The sequence below is a fragment of the Drosophila albomicans genome, chromosome X (assembly GCF_009650485.2).
Source record: "Drosophila albomicans strain 15112-1751.03 chromosome X, ASM965048v2, whole genome shotgun sequence".
Classification (NCBI taxonomy): Eukaryota; Metazoa; Arthropoda; class Insecta; order Diptera; family Drosophilidae; genus Drosophila; species Drosophila albomicans.
The window spans coordinates 22,632,384-22,654,111 of NC_047627.2; the positions used below are offsets into that span (position 1 = coordinate 22,632,384).

Genomic DNA, 21,728 nt, shown 5'->3' on the forward strand with positions numbered 1-21,728 from the left:
TTTTGTGCGTTTTTTATTTCTTTCTTTCATTCTTTGCTTTTTTGGCAAGTGGACAGCGCGCGCGATCGCTGCAGTTGGCAGCGCCAGCAAACAAAATGGCTACCACTCGTAGACAAAAACAAAAAGTTGCATCTCATCCTATTTGAACTTTGACAATTGCTTTGCCAAAAAAAAAAAACAAGACGCGTTCAATTTACTGGCATTTTATGCAAATCAAGCAATTTACTTTTTATTATTTGCTCGCCATAAATTGAAATACGCCAATCGATTGTTAACAAATTAACAAAAAGACGCGAATTAATCAAGTTCAAGCTGCAATACACTAAAATATATTGTCAAAAAAAAGTTCAATTTTGTGGAGAATTTTAATTAATCAAAATATATTGATTATGAAAAAAAAAAAACAAAAACAGAGCAACGCGTTTTTATTAAAAGTAATTCTGCACTTAATTTATATTTAATACTAAAATAAAATTACTTGGCAACAAATATGGAGCGAAAATTCGTATTTTTATTAGAAGGAGATCTTCTTTTTTTTTTATCAAAATATATTGCTTACAAATAACCCATTTAGGAGCAACGCGTTTTTATTAAAAGCAATTCTACACTTATTTAAAATATAATACTAATATAAAATGTACATAGTATGATATTTCAAGCAAAATTTCTTATACAAATATTTAATTTTTTTTTATATATATTCCTAAATAAGTTCTGTACGATACTAAACATTCCTACATAGGTAAAATTGTTTAAGTCAATACATTTACATTACATTATATATCTTGTATGTTTTAATTATTAATAATAAAAATTTTAAAATAAAATGCAAATTTCAAAATTATTGCTGCATAAGAATAAGCTTTTCTTTTTTTTTTTTTAACCAATTACACTTGAATTATTTTATAAATATAAATGAAATATGAATACACATAGTTAGTTTCATATTTGGAACCCTAAATGAGCAATAAATACAAAAACATTACTTTACTGTACGTAATAATACTTAATAATAATAATTTAATATATTTCTCATTATTAATTCAAGAACATTCGTCCATAAAAAGTGTGTTCTTAAAATTAGACCACTTTAAGAACAAATTCTTAACATTTAGAACAAAATTACTAGATTTCGATTACAAAATTCTAAAATTTATCAAAGTTTCAATACACTTTTAATTTAGCTTTGAGTCTTTTCGTTCATAACTTAATTTAGTTGAACTGTCGCGACCCATTTTTCATTACAGTCTAAGATAGGATGTCCTGAGTTCTGGGTCCATACAATAAGTTGTCATTGTTTCGTATTTCGATTGATGTTTAGTATTATTATTATTCATATATTATTATTATTATTATTATTCATATATTTATATTCATTATTTGCTTTTTAATAATTTGCTTTTAATTTGTCAGTAATGTATTATATATATTATATTATCTATGTTCCCAGACAACTCCATGCTCTCCTTTTTTACGCTTAATGCCAGCAAGTGGTCAGCGCCATTCTAGCCAGAGTTGGCAGGGCAGGGCAGGGCAGGGCAGGTCAGAGCAGCTTCTGTGCTGTTTGGTTTTTCTTTGGGCAATTTGTGTGAGCGAGCGCCAATTAAAATTTCACGCCAATAGCTCAGGCCTAAGCATTAAAGTGGCCACATGTTGCCCCCGAGTAGAGCATTAACCCAGGACTAATTACTTCTCACAGCGGAAGTGCGTAGACACAAGTCGAGACCAAAGAGAGACAGAGAGAAAGAGAGAGAGAGACTTGAAAATGCAATTTGTCGAGCGGCAAACGTTTGATTGATATTGATTCGGACATGAAATTGGAGTGATGTGAATGTGAATTGAGGAATTGTGAAATTGTGGAGTTGCAGGTCAGGTCATTAGTTGTTTTGTTAGTGCGGTTAGGCGCAACGAAAATTAGAGCAGCAACTGACAGAGAAATAACAACAGGACGTCAGTCAGGACGATGACGATGAGGATGACGATGATGAGAGGAAGGACGAGACGCATGCGCGCGCTTCAATTGCGGGCACGAACATTTAAAATAATTAGTGTTTTGTGTGCCAGGATCCGAACCGATGACTGACTTTGTCTCTCTCTTTCGTTCTCTGATGACGGTTATTGCATTTAAATGCATATAATTGCGGATATATAGAATACGAATGCGACTCGAAGTCGAAGTCGTATCCTTGCGGTTGCGACGCGCTCTCTTTTTGCGGTCGAATTCCAATTGAATGCTTAAAATAATTGTACAAAAGTCGCCAACCGCAATGCGCAGTTGCCGCATTGCCAGTCTGACAGTTGCACCCTCTTCTACCCCACCTCTCCCTCTCTCTCTCTCTCTCTCCCTCTCTCTTCCCCCCTGTCTCTCTTAGCTGGCCAGTTTTTCCGGTCGCATTGTGCAAAAGACTTTCCACCAACAAAGTTGCGCCACCTTCTCCACATTCTGCGAATTTTGCCTGACTGCCGGACTAACTTGACTGCTGCTTGGCTATCTAACTATCTAATTAGCGTGTTTGTTTGCCGGTTAATGTTCACTAATTTATTGACTCGAGCTGCCTTATCAATGTATTTGCTCTGCTGTTAACAACATCCGCAACACACATACAGTCACACAGCCTTTCCCCCTCACCTTACCTCAGCGTTGCCTTTGCCAATTTATCATAAGCAAACAGGCAACCAAAGCACCTCAAGATATTAAATCCACATTGACGCCGAGTCTTGTTTGGGCATCGGAAATGCGTTTGATTTTTAGTTAGAAAAACGCATCTTTTCTTTTGAAGACTTTGCTGAGTTTTCAGCTAATTCGTTGATCTATTGCTATCTTCATTAGGTACAACTTTTTTATTATAAAATTCTTGTACTTAATAAATGAACATTCGTACAATAGTTAAATTATTTAACAAGAAAAGTATAACTTAGCTAAAATTACGAAAATTACTTGTGTTAAATTAGCATTATAAAAATTAAAAATGATATAAATTATTGTTTCATTTCTTAAGTGAACAATTTTGTAATGAAATCAATCATAATTTTTCTAGGTTCTCAGTATCATATCGTACTTTTAGAATAATAAAAAATGTTATTAAAAATATGTTACATTAAAATAGTAATTAATAATTTGTTAAACAGCTCCAGTCAAGCTAAACTTCACTTTAAGATAGTTTGTTGTAAATTTCACTCTATATAAAGTGTCTGTAGTTATTTATACCAGAGTAGCAATGTTTTGTAACTTTGTATTTACAGGAAACGTATGTTTATAATTTATATATGGAGGCATCTCCAGTCAATCCAGTATATTTTGTAGTCTAGTCTGGTATATTATGTACATACGTAGTAGTATATTGATGTACCAAACATATACTCTATGGTATATTTCTTTTGTAGTATATCGATATACCAAATATAGTTGTCGGTATATTTCATTATTTTTTTCGGTATATTTGTATACTGGTGGTATATTTTAAGAATTATTGAGTATGAGTTGATCGCACTTTTAATTTCAGTATATAAGTCGGTATATTGATATTTAGTATATTTCAAGAATACTACTGATTAGTTTTACATTTATTAAAAATAGGTAGCGAGTATCTAAAAGTCCATCACACTCGACTGTTCCTTTCTTGTTACAACACGATAAATTACAAAAAAAAATCGTTGACTTCAACCCTAAATTAAACATTTTCAAACATGAATCAAAATTCGCTAATAAATCACAGTTGAATCTCAAACTATTATCGATGTGCTCTAATTCTTGTTAGTTCCTGAAATCTCTCTCTCTCTCTCTCTCTCTCTCTCTCTCTCTCTCTCTCTCTCACTCACTCTATGTATGCAAATGTTGTGTGATTGCTGCCCACATAAAGCATCTTAAAAATTCGTATCCCGCAAGTTAACAACCTGGCATCAGAGTGTTTTCTCTCTCTGTCTGTCTTTGCATCTAGCTATCTCAGTTGCGTTCGGTGTGGAGAATCTTAATCGGCATCTTTGATATTATAATGTTCGTGTTACTGCGTGGACAAACGTAATAAAATAACTGATCGTTGTCGCTGATAAGTTAATTTACTTTTAATGTGTTGCCCTTCACAACGACTTCGACTTCGACGACGACGATCCCAATGATGTCCTCTCTCTCTCTCTCTCTCTCTCTCTCTCTCTCTCTCTCTCTCTCTCTCTCTGTCTCTCAGGCAAACAACGTGGGGGTAAATGGCTTTGTAGGTGACAAAGGGATTGCGATCCACAAAAAAAGAGTATATAAAGAGAGAGGGGAAGATTGGGCAGCGCGTGTGCCGAGCGTCGACTGATTTGTCAACAAGAACGGGCCAACAAAGGTGACTGCAATTTATCGCTGCTCCAGATCAGCCAACACACCAACAACAACAACAACAAAAGTCTGATTAAAAAAAGAATCAAGAAGAAACTACATAAATAAATAAATAAATAAAGGATGCGATGCGATGCCTCGTAGAACGGCGCTCGTTTAAATTGATGTCGTTTGATGCTTTGACTTTTGCGGCAACTTTGACTCGTTCTTCTTCTTGTTGTTGTTGTTCTTGTTGTTGTCGACTAAATGACCGCAATTTAAATTTTTAGTGCCAGCTTAAGCCTATAAATTCTACGCATCTCTAGCTTAAGAAGCTGCGCACACCTTCTTCACCTTTTTTTCCTTACTTCTTTATTTTTTTTTTTTTTTGGCACCTGTGCAAACTTTTCGCTCTCACTCGCTTCTCTCTGCTTTTCATTGTTTTTTTTTTTTTGATTTTTTTTATAGCCGCCAGGAGACCGCTTGGGGCGCCCAGTTGTCCAATTGTCCAGTTGCTGAGAGGTTCACAAAAGGCCACAATCAACACCTCGTTGCGTTCTTTGCAGCGTGCAACACGAGCTTGCTTCGATGGCCATAGGCGAATGCACATGCAACTTGCATAATCAGAAACATTCGCTGCCTGCTGCTAAATATGTTAATAATAGCTAATTATGTGCTTCATTCAATATTTTATTTGAATAGTAAAGAGTATTCTATTTAATTTAATTTGTAAAAAGAATTCCTTAAGTTGTTAAAATAAATCTGTGAAATGAATATCTTATGACAATTTAATAACGAATGGAACTAAAATCACACTCAATGAATTTTATTTAATAAAAATGTAAAAGAGAAATAAAACTTGAGGAATTCAATTTAATTTCAATAATTTTGCTTATTTATTATTATTATTTTATTGAATCAACATATTTAAAATAAATATATATATTGTTAAAAAAAACAATGCCAATCTGTTATTTAAATACATTGAATGATACGTTTTTATACCCGCTACCCATAGGGTAGAAGGGTATTATAAGTTTGTGCCTGCAGGAAATGTATGTAACAGGCAGAAGAGGGCATCTCCGACCCTATGAAGTATACATATATATTCTTGATGAGCGTCAACAGCCGAGACGATCTAGCCATGTCCGTCTGTCCGTCCGTCCGTATGAACACCTAGATCCCAGAGACTATAAGAGATAGAGCTATAACTTTTTTCGACAGCATTTGTTATGTTTGCACGCAGATCAAGTTTGTTTCAAATTTTTGCCACGCCCACTTCCGCCCCCGCAAATCAAAAAAATCGAATAACAAGCGTAATTTTAAAGCTAGAGTTGTGAATTTTGGTATATATAATAATAACTATAGTAGTTATGATTCCTGAAAATTTGCGATCGGATAAAAATCGTGGAAGTTATTAAAGAAATACTTTTGTATGGGCAAAAATGCCTACTTACTAGGGGTCTGAGTTGCTTTGGCCGACAATCTGGTACATTGTGCCGTCTATGGTATATTTTGAATGGGGTACTATATCGATATACCAAATATACCATTTGATATATTTGTAGTATTTTTTGTAGTATTTACGATATATTTTGAAAATAATACCGCAATATTTTGCTTTTATTTAAAATGGGTAGCGGGTATCTCACAGTCAAACACACTCGACTGTAGCTTTATAACTTGTTTTGGAATGTAGTTCTACAACAATATACTAAATAGTCTTGAGTATATTTTGAGTAACAATCTTCATCAACTACTGTAGTAAGAGAACTCCATTTATTGTTGTTTATTTGCAAGTTTAGCAAATGATTTTCAACATTTTAGTGTATTAGCTAGTCGTAGTTCAACGCATTGGCAGCAACTCTGCTCTTTCCACTGGACATCGTTAGTCATTAAGTCTGCTTGACTCTCTGCTTATCGCCAGCCAGGCAAATTTTTTACTCACTCTGCCCATAAAACATTTCAAAAATGTTTTTCCCTCCCGTTCGCGTTGCTCGTTGTTCCACTTGCTGTTGGAGTTGCTATAAATATTGATATTATGAAAGTGTAATACCCTGTCTATATTGCTTGATATACCCTAACTTGATTTCTGTTTCTTAATTAGATGTGTAGACAAGCCACTAAAACGGAGTATGTTCAATTGCAGTATACCCGGTAATTGATGTTGAAAATAAAAGACACAAAATCACCTTCCGAATTTTCAGCTGTCACTTTCAAAATTTATACGCTTTCCGATTGTTTTGTAGGGTATATAAATATGCTTAACGCATTTCAAATGCATCACTTAAGACGTTTGCCGCTCGTGTTGCAGTTGCAGTTGTGAAGTTGGAGTTGGAGTTGCAGTTTGGCGAGTTGAAAATGCATTTTATGACTCAATTTGGTGCACATAAAAAAACATAAATTTGTGGCTCGGCGCGATACAACAAAGTGCAACATTGTTGCGCCCACGTTATGTGTGTGTTGCCCCCAAAAGGTGTGATAACTATGTGGTTGCTGGTAACGTTGATGTTGCACCGTTGCATCGTTGCTGTGGCATTGTCAGGTGCTTTGGTGCTACTTCTTCAGCTGATTGTTGTTAATTTTTATGTGCAATTAATCGGCTACGCGCATTGAGCATTTATAAGCATTTCTCGCACATCTCTCGCTCTCTCCCTCTCTCTGTCTTCTTCTCTCAAGAAAGGTCGCAGCGGGAAGCAAAAGAAATTAAGTCGTTTTGAATTAAAGTGAAATGCAAAAAGCAGCCGCCATAAAATGTCTGGCAACATTGTGTTCCGTTCCGTTCTCGACTTCTCCTCCTCCTCCTCCTGCTCCTCCTCCTCTTCTCGTTGGCCACAATTTAATGATGGCCCATAAAAGTGGGCAAGGTGTTTGTGTGTCCGGCTCAAAGCTGAAGCTGCAACAGCAACTGAGGCAGCTGCAGATCGCTCATTGTCAGCGCCACAGACACAAAAAAAAGGGATTGAGGATTGAGGTTTTATGCTGTTGATTTGTTTTCTTTTTTCATCTTTTTTTTTTTTTGGGCTTGAGTTGCGTCCCGCTGAGCAGCGCTTAAGCCGATAAACTGTTGGGCACTGGGCAGTCAGAGGCCTTCTTTGAACAGCAAGCCGCGATGAAAGCTGAGTTATCGATAGTCGTTTAATAAACAAGACTAAACTGATATCGATAAATAAAGCCAAAAGAGATTTATCTGCTATCGATAAATTATCGAATATATCTAGTTAATGGCTTAAAGTTTTGAGTACTGTGTTAATAGTTGTCGCTTGCTTCAAATGTCAAAATAGAAAATAAATATTCGATAAGTTATCGAATGTGGCATAATATCGATATTGAATTGTTGTTGGTTTACCTAATATTTCACTATAACATTTCTATAGAATATATTGAAAATGCGTAGTCTACTAATGGGATATCAAATATACATACATATATGTGAATGATCGGTTACTTATCGAATATGAAGTTCACAACAACCTATAAAACTACATAATATTCGATTACCACATTTCTATAGAATATACGAAAATTCATAGTCTACGGTTTCTAATGATTTATCGAATATGCAATGATCGACTGTTTATCGAATAAAAATTCAACAGCAATTACTGTAATGAATGTCACCGTGGTTTTCATAATATTCAATTCTATGATTTCTATCGAATATTCGAAAAAATGTTTAGTAAACGGTTTTCAATGATTTATCGAATATTTGTGAGAATGATCGATCATTTATCGAATAAGAATCTAAGAACAATAGCTACATAACGAACATAAGCACAGTTTACATAATATTCGATTTTACCATTTGTATCGGTTTTTAATGATTTATCGAATATGTGCAGCAATGATCGCCTGTTTATCGATTACAAAATTAAACAACAAATACTTGCTACAACTATACAACCATTTTGGTAAGTGTTATCGAATGATTTTCATACTTTCTTGTTGAAGTGCAACTTCTGCTGACCTTCAGCTAAGTCATTAAGCAACTCCTCGCCTTGCCCTTGAGCCAACCGTAAGTCAGCTTCCAGGCCTAGTTCCAGTGCTATTCATTACACTCCTCGACCTCCCGTTGCTCACTTCTGTTCCACTTCTCGTTCCACATGCACAAAATCCAGCCAATTTGGCCTCATCCTCTCTCTCTCTCTTACACTCCCTCTCTTTCTCTCTAACGCCCTTGCTGGCTAATTGCATAATTTCATATTCGGTTTTTGCAAAGCCTTTTGGAGCAGCCCCCTAGACTGGCGCCTACGAGTGGCAGGAGTGTGGAGTGTGGAAAGGGGAGCGGGGTTGGAGGCGTTTGTCCACTGGCAGTTTGCTTAATTGCCACGGCCAAAAGTGCCAAAGAAATGCAGCTCACTAATTACAACAACAAGAACAAACAGGGCCACGACAAGCTTCCCTCGCTCTCCTCTCTCTGCCAGTTAGGCATATCCTTGTGTGTGTGTGTGTGTGTGTGTCCTTCAAAAGCCAATTGAAGTGTGGCAACGTTGCATGCAACGCGGCTGGCATTGGCATGCAAAGGCATGAAATATATGTAGAATTTTAAAAGTCATAAAATTGCGGAATGTCGCCAATTAAAATAGTTGCACTCGCCTCGGTTCGCTCTTTCCCTATGTGTGTGTGTTCGAGTGTGTGTGTGTGTGTGTGTCAGTTGCTGGTGTTGGCCGTGCGTGTTCCACATGTGACGTGACATAAATGCATGTCATGTTCGTTGGCTGTTTCGTGCGTTTTTCTTGCTCTGTTTTTTTTTGCTGTTGATTGCCCCAAACCAAACCGAGATGCAGCAGCATGGAGAGGAGAGGTGAGGAGAGGAGAGGGGAGCTGAGGGTACCTTCGACTGGGCAGCGCGCCAAAAACTATGCAACACAATGCGCGCAAATTGCGCAATCAAATTACCAACGAACACATTTCACGTCTCTCTCTCTCTCTCTCTCGATTCGCACTCAACTCGAGCTTAGGCAATCAATTATAATGTTAGCATGCAATGTGACGGGGGGCCAGAGGGAGGGAGAAGGTTTAGTTTTTGCTGCTAGGGTTGACATTACAAAAGAGCCTTTTAGAGCCTGAACAGCAACAACACAACACAATTGGATTGGGGGTTATTGTTAGTCTAAGTACGGGTCACAGCCATTTGGTGTCAAAGACGAACGAGTCACGAAAACTGCAACAGCAACAACAGTGGAGAAGGCAAAGGAGTAAAGAGGAGGGGAACTGGGGGAACTGGGGGAACAGGCGAACAACTTGAGGCTTTTAATTTGCAGCGTTTAACGTGAACGCGTGCAAAATTCAAGGAGCTTTACGGCTCCACTCGCCACACTTTTACAACTTTGTACTCTTTAGCGCTGTTTAGTTGCGCTTTGCATATGCCAACAACTCTCAACTCAACTCAACTCAACTGAAGCCAAGGGTCAGGGTTGTCACCCTCTCTCAAAAAAGAAATAAACTGTTATGGTGGACATTATCGGTGACAAATGACGCATTTCACTTTAGTCACTCAATCAATTCCATCAATCAATCGCTGAAATGCGTTGCTGACCATTTCAATTGCGTCACACGTGGCGTATGATTAATGTAAAATGCGTCTGACTTTCATGCGTATTTGTTTAAGCTGTTTACTCACAGAAATCCTTTTTCACTCTCACTATTTTGTTTACATTCACAATGTTTTTATACATTAATTATTCGTAGTGTACACGAAATTGTATATTTCAAACACTAGAAATTGTATTTAAAAATACTGGAAACAGGGTTTAAAAATACTATTTAAAATATTACTTCTAGTATTTTAAAAAGTATTTGTAATTTTTTAATTATTAATTTAATTATTAATTATTGGACAGTGTATACGAAATTGTATTTTTGAAATGGTATATAGGAAAATGATTTCTAAATACTATACTAAAAATACAATTTCCTATTAATACTATTTATAGTATTTTTAATTACTATTATACATCAGAAATAGCATTAAATTACTAGAAATAGTTTTTTTTTTAAATAGAATTCCCGAGTATTTTGTATTTTAAATATACAAAGAATAATACAAGAAAAAAATATGATATTAGAAATGGAATTTTTAAATAGCATTCTTAAACACTATTTCTAGTATTTTACAAATTTAATTTTAAACTATTGATTTTGAATATTATTTTAATTGAAATTTAAAATTGCATAAATTTTATACGGATTATAAGCAATATGAAAAAGTAAACCGAGTAAGTTTATTATAGATTCATAAGACAAATATTAATAATAAATAAAAAATAATGATTAAATGATTACATTTGGTGATGAATGTAATGTGAGACAAAATAAATCGCTGCTGTCGAGGATCCGTATGATTGATATTGAAATCATCGAAGATAAACTTTATTATGTATATCTTTAGAATATATCTGCATTAGTTATTCTTAAATTGAACTTATTTCCTAAAATATTTAATTAGCTCTTTGTTGTTCTGACTTTTGGCGCCTTCTGCAGCGACAACAAAGACAACTAAAGAAAGACCAAGTCGAGTTAACTGTTTTAATTACAGCAGCTGCAACAACAACTTTAAAACTGAACTAGTTAAAAATAGTTATTGTTGTTGTTGTTGTAACTTGACTGTGTGTGAGTTAAGCTTTGGCTTTGGCTTGGCTTTGCGGTATTTGTTTCCATCGTTTGCAACGTTTCCATCGGGTTTCCATCGCATTGCAAATTGTGTGAAAATTGTTCGCTGAGCTTGTTGCGGTTTTTCACAGGCGTTGCTCGCTTTTTGCTTTTCATTTTTCTGCTTTGTTGTTGTAGTTGTTTTTGTTTTTGCCAAATGTTTTCCGCCTACACCTATTGCCACACCTCTCCTTCCCCAACCCAACCCAACCCACTTCAATGTTTGTTAACTCTGTAAAGTTTTCCAATTTCAACCCCGGGAAAGCGCGCGCGCTCATAATTTGCGATTACTGCCGGTTGTTGGTGTAGCTGCTGCTTTGGATTTTAATTAGTTAATTATTATTTGTTATTACCGGTGCAGTTAGATGGGCTTTAACTAAGCTCGTTAAGTAGCTTGTGGCATAGTTAAACAAAGCAACAACAACAACAACAAAAAAAAACCACACAATGCCAAACAATACGAAAAAGACCTCAAAATTTCCAAATGCTTTTCCAAGAGGTTCGCTTCATTTTCGCCCCATCTGCAGCTTCCCACAGGTTGCTTATACTACATTTACTTCCCTGCAGTGCACATTTTATGAAAGTGAATGTGCACAAACACATCGCAGAAGGTCCAACAGGTGGCTCAGAGTCATAACTTGGCTGAACTCTCGAGATATGGCGCTGTGATGGGAACAAGAGCTAAACTTTTGTAAACAATCGATTGTGAATACAAATGGTTATGTGGTTAATGATTATATCAATGATAATTGCAATGAAAAGACTCATAGGTTGTGTATTAATGATTATATCAATGATAATTGCAATGTAATGAGTTCCAAATATCAAAATATCAATAAGAATTGCAATGAAATGTCTAATAATAATGTAATTAGTTATGAATTATAATAATGATTATATAATATTAATATTAATGATTATATGATGATTATTGCAATGTAATGAGTTCCAAATATCAAAATATCAAAAAGAATTGCAATGAAATGTCTAATAATAATGTAATTATTTATGAATATGTTAATGACAATTTCAATGAAAGTTCCAATTATTATACATAAAATTGTTTTAAGTGAATAGCAACAATATCAATAAGATTTACATTGAACATTGAACATTTACATTGCATATCTGAATACATAAATTATAATAAATTCTCAAATGATAATATAATGTTTTCATTTGCAAAAGTTTATTAATATTAGTGTTATTAATGCACATATTAATGACAAATCTAATGCAAGCTCCAATGATAATGAGATGGTTTCAGTGGGTAATCAATTCCAATGAAAAATTTAATGATGTTCAAATTATTAATAATAATAATTAATCCTGTAATAATTGAAGTATTTGGTGATTTTGCTTTTTGAAACAATTATGCTTAAAGATAATGAAGAAGATATGTTACATAACACTAGGAAAATATTAATGGCAAATATAATACGAATTTATAATAAGCCCTTTAATGTAAATTCCAAATATAAAACTTAGACTAAAAAAATTAATGAATATTTAATAATATTAACAGAATAATGACAATAATAGTCTAGTCAAAGAAATACTAATGCCCCCAATAATCAGCATAAATGGAAATAATAATACAATGCGAATGCGAAAATAATGAAAATCATAATGCGATTATAGGAATAATTAAGTGCTGTTGTTGGTGGTGTTGTTGGTGGTGTTGTTGGTGGTCTGCATGCGACTGAATTAGGCCAAACCAAATGTGAAAAGCTGTGGCAACGTTAACGCTAATCGCAACTTAAATAAATTGCATAAAAACGTTTTCCAAAACGAACTGGCAAAGGGAAATTCTTTGCAGCATTTTAGTCACATTTCCCTTTTTCGCTCTCCCCCCCACACTCTGCTCTTGCTCTATAATAATATTAATATTTTTGCTTTGCTTTTGCTGTGCTGTTCTTTTTATTACATGCTCTCATGTAAGTGCCACCATTATGCAAAAAAAAAAGGAAAAAGGGAAAAGGGGGAAAAACGCGAACCCGCAACAAGCACGAAAATTAACTGTACTATAAAAGGTGGAAAATTGTGCAAACAACCTACAAAGAGAGGCCCCGGCCAGCTACAAAAGCACGGCGCACAGTGGCAACAAAAAATTTGCATAATTATGATTAATACCGAGACTGAGAGGGAGATACGAAGCGAGAGAGAGAGAGCTAAAGTTGGGGGAGCAAAGTAGGCGAGTTAGCCATGGACTTTTAAATGCATTCGGAAACTGCGCGGTCTGGTCAGGCTGGACTCTACCATATATATACAAACTATATATATATATTTTTTGGTCTGCGACTTAATGCCAAGTCCGTTTCCCGTCTGGAGTTCGCTTGGGTCAGTCCAAAGTGGACTTCAGGAATGGGCCGCGTGTTTTCCGGCATAAACGCTCGCAATCAAATTCACATAAAATAATTCACGCAACAACAACAAACTGTTTGTTGGTCATGCAAAAGTAAAGCTGCCACCCCACCCCACCCCTTCCCCTTTCCCTCTCTTGAGCTCTTCGGCAACATTTGCTCGTTTGCTTTCACATTGACGCGTAAAATTACAACAACCAAAAGCAAAAGCAAAAGCCAAAGCAAGGCGAGAGCCATTTGTTGTTAGCCAAACAAACCGTCGTTTAGTGGACGCTGCCCCACAGCGACAGAGACAGAGCAACAGAGACAGAGAGAGAGAGCGAGATAGCTTTAGACAAAGGGCATTTAATTTGTCTGATTAGCATTTTTAGTCACTTACTTAAAATGCGCGCACGCATAAAACGCATTAAAAACAACAAGCGAGTTTTTCTCTTTTTTTCTCTTTTCCTGTTACCATTTTTTTTCTTCTTCTACTTCGTTCTCACAAAATGCATAAAAGCTATAAATAAATCGAGATGAAATATGCTGGAAAATGTTGTTGTTGTTGTTGTTGTTGTGTACACGACACAACAAGCCACACACATTGAGCCAAGGGGGAAGAGAAAAGCAATGGAGACAAGCCCAGAGATAAGCGAAGGGAGAATTGTTCTCGTTAGTCAAGGGTAAGGACACGAACTATGTAGAGAGCTCTCTTGCGTTAACGGTGACGAAATGAAACTTGTTAATTGTTAAAGGTGCGATAAGCTAATTACCAAACAGAGAGAAAGAGAAGCAAGTCGACATGAGAGAGAGAGAGAGAGAGAGAGAGAGAGAGAGAGGGAGAGATAAGTAGTAGCAGGATATAGTTAAGAGACGCAAATACAAACTGAATTATTAATAAGTTACATTTTATAGAACTTAGCTAAAAGGGTGAAAATGAATGTAGACAAGAAAGAGCAAATGCAACTTTACACTATGGGAAATATTATAATAATGATATAGTTGAAAGTCAATGAGATATAATAACTCTCAACATATTTGGAAATTTAAAAAATATAAATGATATTTGCAGAATCATTTTTTTTTGTTTTTTCATTCTTTCCTCCTAAAATAAACTTTCGCTCTAAAATTAGCGCTAATTCAGAGGTATAAGATTAACCTTTACACTGAAGAAAGACCAGTTTTTAAAATTATAAACACTCGTCTTTAAAATTGCGTCCTTAAAGATAGACCCCTTTGAGAACATATTATTAAAACTAAGAGAAGCTAAATTCTCAAAATAAAACCAAAAATACTGTACTTAAATTCCAAATCCAAAATTTTATCCAAATTTGCGTAAAGTTTTTATCTAACTTTGAGTGTTTTCGTTCATAGCTCAGTTAGTTGAGTTATCACGAATCATTCTTCAATACAGTCTAAGAGAAAAGGTTCTGTTTTTCAAATCAAGACGGATTTCTTAATAATAAGATTTTCCTGTTCTTGAGACGCTTTTTAGATAAAAGTTCTTAGTACTAAGAAATTTCAGTGTAGGCTACAGAGAGCAACAAGAATTCGACAAGAAAGGTATGATTATAACAATATTATAGTTTTGCTCGACATACTTATTTAGAAATATGAAAAATCAAAGTAATTTATTCAATAATGAAACAACCAAACAATAAATAATATTTTATTATACAGTTGTGTTATGGGATTCTAGTCAAGTATAGTCAAATACTCTCCCCAAAACTAGGCTTAAAGGATATGACACGCATTATCTGGTATTTAGATGAATAAAGTTGATGAAATACGAAATATGTAACGAATACAAGATATTTTCGTGTCAAAGTCCATTAGAAAATCATTAATACCCGAGTTAGGGGTTTATTTTTAGGCGTTCGTTTTTTTTTATGTGTTGCTTTATTTAAAAGTGCAGTGAAATTGTTTCAGTTATAGTTTTTTTTTTTTTTTTTGTTGGTTTGATGTCTTTATTGTATTGTGTTGTGTTGAGTACTTGATATTTATGTCGCTTTCATGGCCTTTTTTTGTGACAAATCATTGCTGGATCATCACTCAATTTGATGTAGAGGCGCGCTTATCCTGCGGAACTGTACTCATCATCCTGGCCGCTCTCTCCCTCTCTCTTTCGCACAGTGTTTGACTGACAGCTGATGAAGCTGTGTGTGTGTGTGTGTGTGTTGTCTCACATTCTCCATTTCTTTCACTGGTTTTGTGACCGCAGTGTGACCGTTGTTCTTTGACGTTTGTTGACACATTTCGCTGTCATGATTGACGATGATTCTGAATCTCTCTCTCTGTCTCTCTATCTCTCTCTTACTCTCTTCATCGCTCATCAGCTCTCTCTATTAGTGAGGGGCCAACTGTCAAGCACGCGAGGCTGTTGATTTATTTATGCCCCTTCGGAGTAGAGCTCTAGAAAGGAAGCGAATCGCCTCTTCACTCCTCTCCTCTTCTATTCTTGCCGCACTCCCCGTATCTGTTAGATCTGCTACCTCGAGACCTAATGAATTTCAAATGATGCGGCAATTTTTTCATAATTTTTTTTCCTTCTCTTCCACTCTACTCTTTTAATTTCTCTCACTCTTGTTGTTGTTGTTGTTATATTTTTTGCCATCATCTTTTAGCTCACATTTTCCTGCTTGTTCGTCGGCCGTTTTTTAATTGCCAAAACAATTTTCTGTTACACTTTGGCGCCGTGTGTGGCAGAGTGTGTGTGTGTCTATGTGTGTGTGTTTGTGTGTTGTCCATTGTCTTTGGGACGCGCGGAAATGCGCTTCAATATGATTGCAAGAGGCGGGTTAAGTTTTGTGGGAAACTGCGCGTAACAAGCACGCAACTTCGGCCCAAACAAAAGGCCCACAAACTTGCGACTTGCGAGTCTCTCAACACCAACACCAACAACAACTACAACTACAACAGGAAATACCATTAATAGCTATGCGTTTTTTTACAGTTTGTAGTCCATCATCTGTCTATTCTCTATATGTCTTTAATAACTTTGCCACTTGGATTGATTGATTACAAACCAATCGAAATAATATTGTAACTGTCAGTTATTCGATACATTTAAGCACTTTTAGTGTTCAATCTCAATTGTCTACAGCGCTGGACTTCTGAAATTTGGCATGTGTGTTCTTCATTGATATAGTACTCCAAATATATTCGAATGATGAAAATTTGTTATGAATTAAACTTAAAATTATGAAAAAAGTAAACTATTTTTGTACTATATTTCATTTACTACATATTTGCATTTAGAATTTGTTTTATTTACTTATTAGATTTAATGAACAAAATGATTTAGCAGCTTTTGCAAACGATTCTGTAATTCTAGATGTGATAACAACTGAGTTCACTGGGCGCAGTCTTTATAAACTCAGCTAATATAGTAGCTATAGTTCTGAGATTTGGTATGTGTGCTCACGTTTGGATTAGTTATCCATCTAAATACAAATAGTATACATTAGTCATGTACTATTTATTAATAAAAAGAAAATAATTTAATATTATAAAATGTATATATTTTTTGTACAAATTTAAACTAGGAATTCTCTGTAAATTTACAACAAAAAATTATATACAATCATATGCAACAGTTTCTATACTTTTGGGTGTGCTAAGACCTGAGTTCGCTTGGCACAGTCTTTTTGAACTCAGCTAATATAGAAGGTTTAGTGCTAAAATTTGGTATGTTGATCTTAAGTTACTTTGCTGTGGCAACTTGAGCACTTTTGCAAAAGTTTATGTTGTTTTAATAAAGTTATTATGAAAATCAGAACACAAATATTACAAAAATTTGAATTGTTTCAGGAAACCATTTGTCAAAACTTAGCTGTATAAGAATCATCTAATAATATCAATAGTAATGATAATAATATTGTATATAAGTTTGTACACATGAAATCATCTAATCAAACCTCTCTCATTTGCTTAGAGTAAACAATAAATTGAGCATATGATTGACTCTAACTTACTGCATAACACGAATTCAATTGATACACATTATTATTATTACCATTTGAATCAAATATATACATATATGGTAGACACAATTTCGAGCTCATTAAGCGCTACCCAAAACAAAAATCGACGACAATTTGGGTTATGAAAAAAGTGAAACAAACAAGTCGTTTGGGGGTCGTTACAAATCTTTTTGGGCAAAGTACTTCATAAATATCTTAAATGAGTTTCCTTTTGTTCCACATTTTATAGAGGTTCGCATACACTGACGTACTTTTGTATATACGAGTATCAAATATATGCGAACGAGTCAAATATTTACGCCATTTTGCAGCAGGAGGCTAACGACAGTTATGATTATTGTTTTTCTTTCCCCAAGCCGTGGGTTGCCTTGTGGCAGTCAGTGTTGTTGTCGTGTGTCGTGTTGTGGCACGTACCTTAAATCATATTGTGGCACTATCGGCACAAACATCAAATGCCTTCGTTTAAATGTGCGATAGCGAAAGGCGAAACAGTTTCCCGGACTGCTCGACGAAATTCACGCAATTAGTTTTCTAACTCCCCCTTTGCTACCTCCCTCCCTCCCTAGCTCACGGCTAAGAATTCCCTCTTAATACGCACAGGACGTTAATGTCGAAAAGGCGTCGGAATTCGTTTGCCTGCCAAAAGGGGGGAAGGAGACTTTGGGTTTCCCATTCTGTTTCTGTTTTTTTTTTCGGACCGCCTCATTAACAATAATTTCGCTTTAATAAATAACGCTAAAACATGCGCTAAATAACATTTTAGCTGCCAGTCGACGAAAATTTGTAAGCTCAACACGCAGTGCAGGTTCTAAGGACGCAAGGGGGAGGCAGAGAGAGCGAGAGAGGTGGAAGGGCGTTGAAATTAATGTAGCGCCAGCGAGGGCGACACTAATTTGCCTGTGAACATGTCAAATCAGCCCAAAAGACTGAATTTTACGCTGCCAGCAGCGACCCGCTTTGCCACCCCTAGCACCCCACCCAAATGTACCACCCTTTTCGCTACTCCTTCACCACTCGCTGCGCACTTAATGAAAAGGTCCTTAAGTGCTTTCCAACGGTATTTTGTTTCCGTTTGTAGTTGCTTTCCCTCTCACACGCTTTCGCTCTCTCTCTCTCTCTCTCTCTCTTTCTATGCCGCTTGCTGTTGATTTGTTATTGTTGCCTTTTGCGAGCATAAATCATGCTTGGACCTCGTCTAGAGCAACGCTTTTTAGTGGGCACACACGTCAGTCAGTCCCCACACCCAAAGCACACAGCACAGCACTTGACTTTGACTTCGACTTGAGTTGAGTTGAGTTGCGGTTCTCAGTGGTTGTTGGTGGTAGCTTTATTGTTGTTGTTGTTGTTGTTGTTTTCGGGTGGTTGAGTGTGTTGCCTGCTGCCTGCTGCCATGGGAAGTGATTAAAGTCATTTAACCCACTCTGAACACGCGGTCGAAAAACAGCGCTAAAATTAATTTCTAATTGCGCACAAAACTAGGCAACAACACACACACACACACACAGACGTCTCTGAGTCATATGTGTGTGTGTGTGAGTGTGATTGTGCCACAAATCGATTTCGCCACAAAATCGTCAACAACTTTTGTACAAACTTTGATTTTGATTAATTATGCGACACAAAGTCGCAATCGCCATTCGTACCCTTTGCTTATTTTTGACTCTGCAGAGTTGCCACCCGCTTTGCATATGCTAATTGAGCTATAAAAATACTTTGTGAACCCCACAACCGAAAACCAAAAAAAATATATGTATGGAAAGAAAAGCAAACACAGTCATAAAAATGTGACCTCCCCAGATTTTGTGGCGCAGATTTTTGCCGCTTTTCTTTCGAGACTAAGTCTGATAAAGCTACCCGCAAGGACGAAACAAAAAAAAAAAAAAAAAAGAAGGAAAACCTCATGCGTGATGCTTTCACATAAAAATTATGGCATTCAGGGCAAATGGAGCTTAGTGCTCTCACATGGCTTTTTCTTAAGCTGCTTTCCCCCCCTCCCCCAACCGTTTTCGCCACCCAACATTCTCCTCTGAGGTGGTTGCTGTGGCGTTAGGAACATGATTTTTATTTTACGCAACTTAAGTGCGAACAATAAAAACGATTTGAGGCAGATTATGGCAACCGGCGACGCGTCTCCTCGTCCTCGTCTCTCGTTCTCTTCTTTGCCATATCACACATAACGCAAATTAGTCATGGCCAACGCATATGCAAAAGCCTCAACCAGTAGCCAAAAGGCTCGGCTCGGCTTCTCTTTTCTGCTCTCCTCTTCTCTGATCCTAACTCGTGTTTATTTGCCTTGGCATTTGTTTAGATTTATGAGTGTCAGCCGTATTATGACCAACCACTTGACTTCCTGCCACGTGTGTGTGTGTGTGTGTCTGTGTGTGTGTGTGACATTTTATGCCCCACACGTTTCACATAGACCTTAGTCCTTCGTCCTTATTCTCATGCCATTGTTCTCGCTTTTCACTTCTCGACGACGCGTCGTCGTCATCGTGGGCGTTGCTTCAATTGGCCACACGGCGCATACGCAACATCCGTTTGACTTTTCGCCTTGTTTGGTTGTTTGCCTTTGATTTGTTTGCTATTCCCCATTCCTCCCTCTTCCCCATTGACACCAACCACCAAACCCCCCTGTTGGGCAATTAGCGTCAACTCAACTTTTATTCACTTCCATTCACAACTGATTCACACACGCATGGACACGAAAAGGCCGAGTTATTATTATAGTTTTGGGCTCCTAATTGCATTGAGAATGTATTAAATCAGCGTTCATGAGCTGTGAGTACCACGAATTTATTTCGTTGTTAGCTTACACACTATTTTAGATACATTCATTATACACATCGGAAAATATGAATATATATATTTATTAATTTGTAGCAAAATTTGATTAGCATTACACTTATTTGTATAAATATCTTGTGCAGTATTATTTGATTCATATTTCTTTGTTTCCTTTTATTTACTTAGTTCAGAATCTAAGTGGGAAAGCTACATAGAAAAACAGAGTGGTATTATCATTAAAAATACTAAAAATATACCGATTGGTACATTCACATACCACTAAAATTAAAATTTACTATGAGTAGAAAATATACTAGATCGAGAGACGTAATCAAAATTTAAATATACCGAATGCTATATTTAGCATACCGATATATTAATGTACTAAATTGGCTTGATTGGCAGATGTAATTAATATACCAAAAAATACTAAAATATACCGAAATATACCATTAAATTTATGGTATATTATGAATGTAGTAGTATATGTACATATATACCTAATATCTCATTAGGTATGTTTCAGTATTTTTCGGTATGTTACTTTGGTATATTTAAGTGAGAGTTCAAAATATACTAGATTGACAGACGAAGATCAAGAATATCTATTCTATATGGGATCAGAGATGCCTCCATAGAGTACATACCAAATCTCAATACACTGTATACTAAAATATTTGCTTTATTGTGATAGTATTTGTATCAGAACTTTTCATATTTTATATTAATTACCAAATCTGAATACACCAAATAGTATTATTATTAGTATTAGTATATCATTATAATGATAGCATTTACTTTAGAACTTTTCATCAAATTGTATATTAATTTCATAGTTTACTATTATTATATATTCAATGTACTCAAAGTGTACTAAGAAAACAATCTCTGCTCCTGATGTTTGTTTTTTATAAAAATAAAGTTTTTGTCGTTTTTGAATACACTTGTGAGTGTATTCACTGGCCATTTGCAGCGCCATCACTTGCCACCATTTCTTTTTGGAGACTCTGTCAGCTTTTAATTTAATTGTGAGCCAACAAATTTGCGACTTTGAATGTGAGTTTTGTGAGTGAGTACTCGTATGTGCTTTTGGGTATTCATTTTCATCTTCTTTATTCGCCTTTGTTCTTTATGACGCAACTTTGTCGCAGTCGCCTCATAATCTTCTAGCTCAGCAAGTTTGCATAAAGCAGACACACACACACACATGCTTGCATACCCCTTTGGTCTGCTCTCCCGCCTTTCCCCTCACCACTATCCCCCCGCGGGTTTCATCCCCTTGGCCAATTACAAGCGACTGTCGAGGCAAATTGACTACAAAGGCAAATGATATTAACATATAAATTGCACAAAGTGCCACTGATTTAGTTTTATTTGCTTGGCAAGGCAGACACACACATACACACAAGCAAACACACACATACACTCTCACACACACACATACACACACTCTTACACTCAGCGCCTTTTAGCAGTTTGTTTTTACGTCTTTCGGCAAACATTTACGTTTATTATGCCGATTTTCTAGCGCAGAAAAATAACGCTTATGTGCACACACACACATACATATGAACATATACACACACACACACACACACACATTCATACACATAAGCGTTTGTGTGTGTGTGTGTGTGTGTGTTGACAAAAGTTTGATGAAAGTTTTGCTTA

General features: G+C 36.0%; 1 protein-coding gene across 1 annotated transcript in view; it reads right to left on the reverse strand.

The window, feature by feature from the left end:
• Window positions 1-21,728, reverse strand: part of LOC117577986 (homeobox protein B-H1) — a 59,473-nt gene that overhangs the window by 7,638 nt on the left and 30,107 nt on the right. The window lies entirely within an intron of this gene.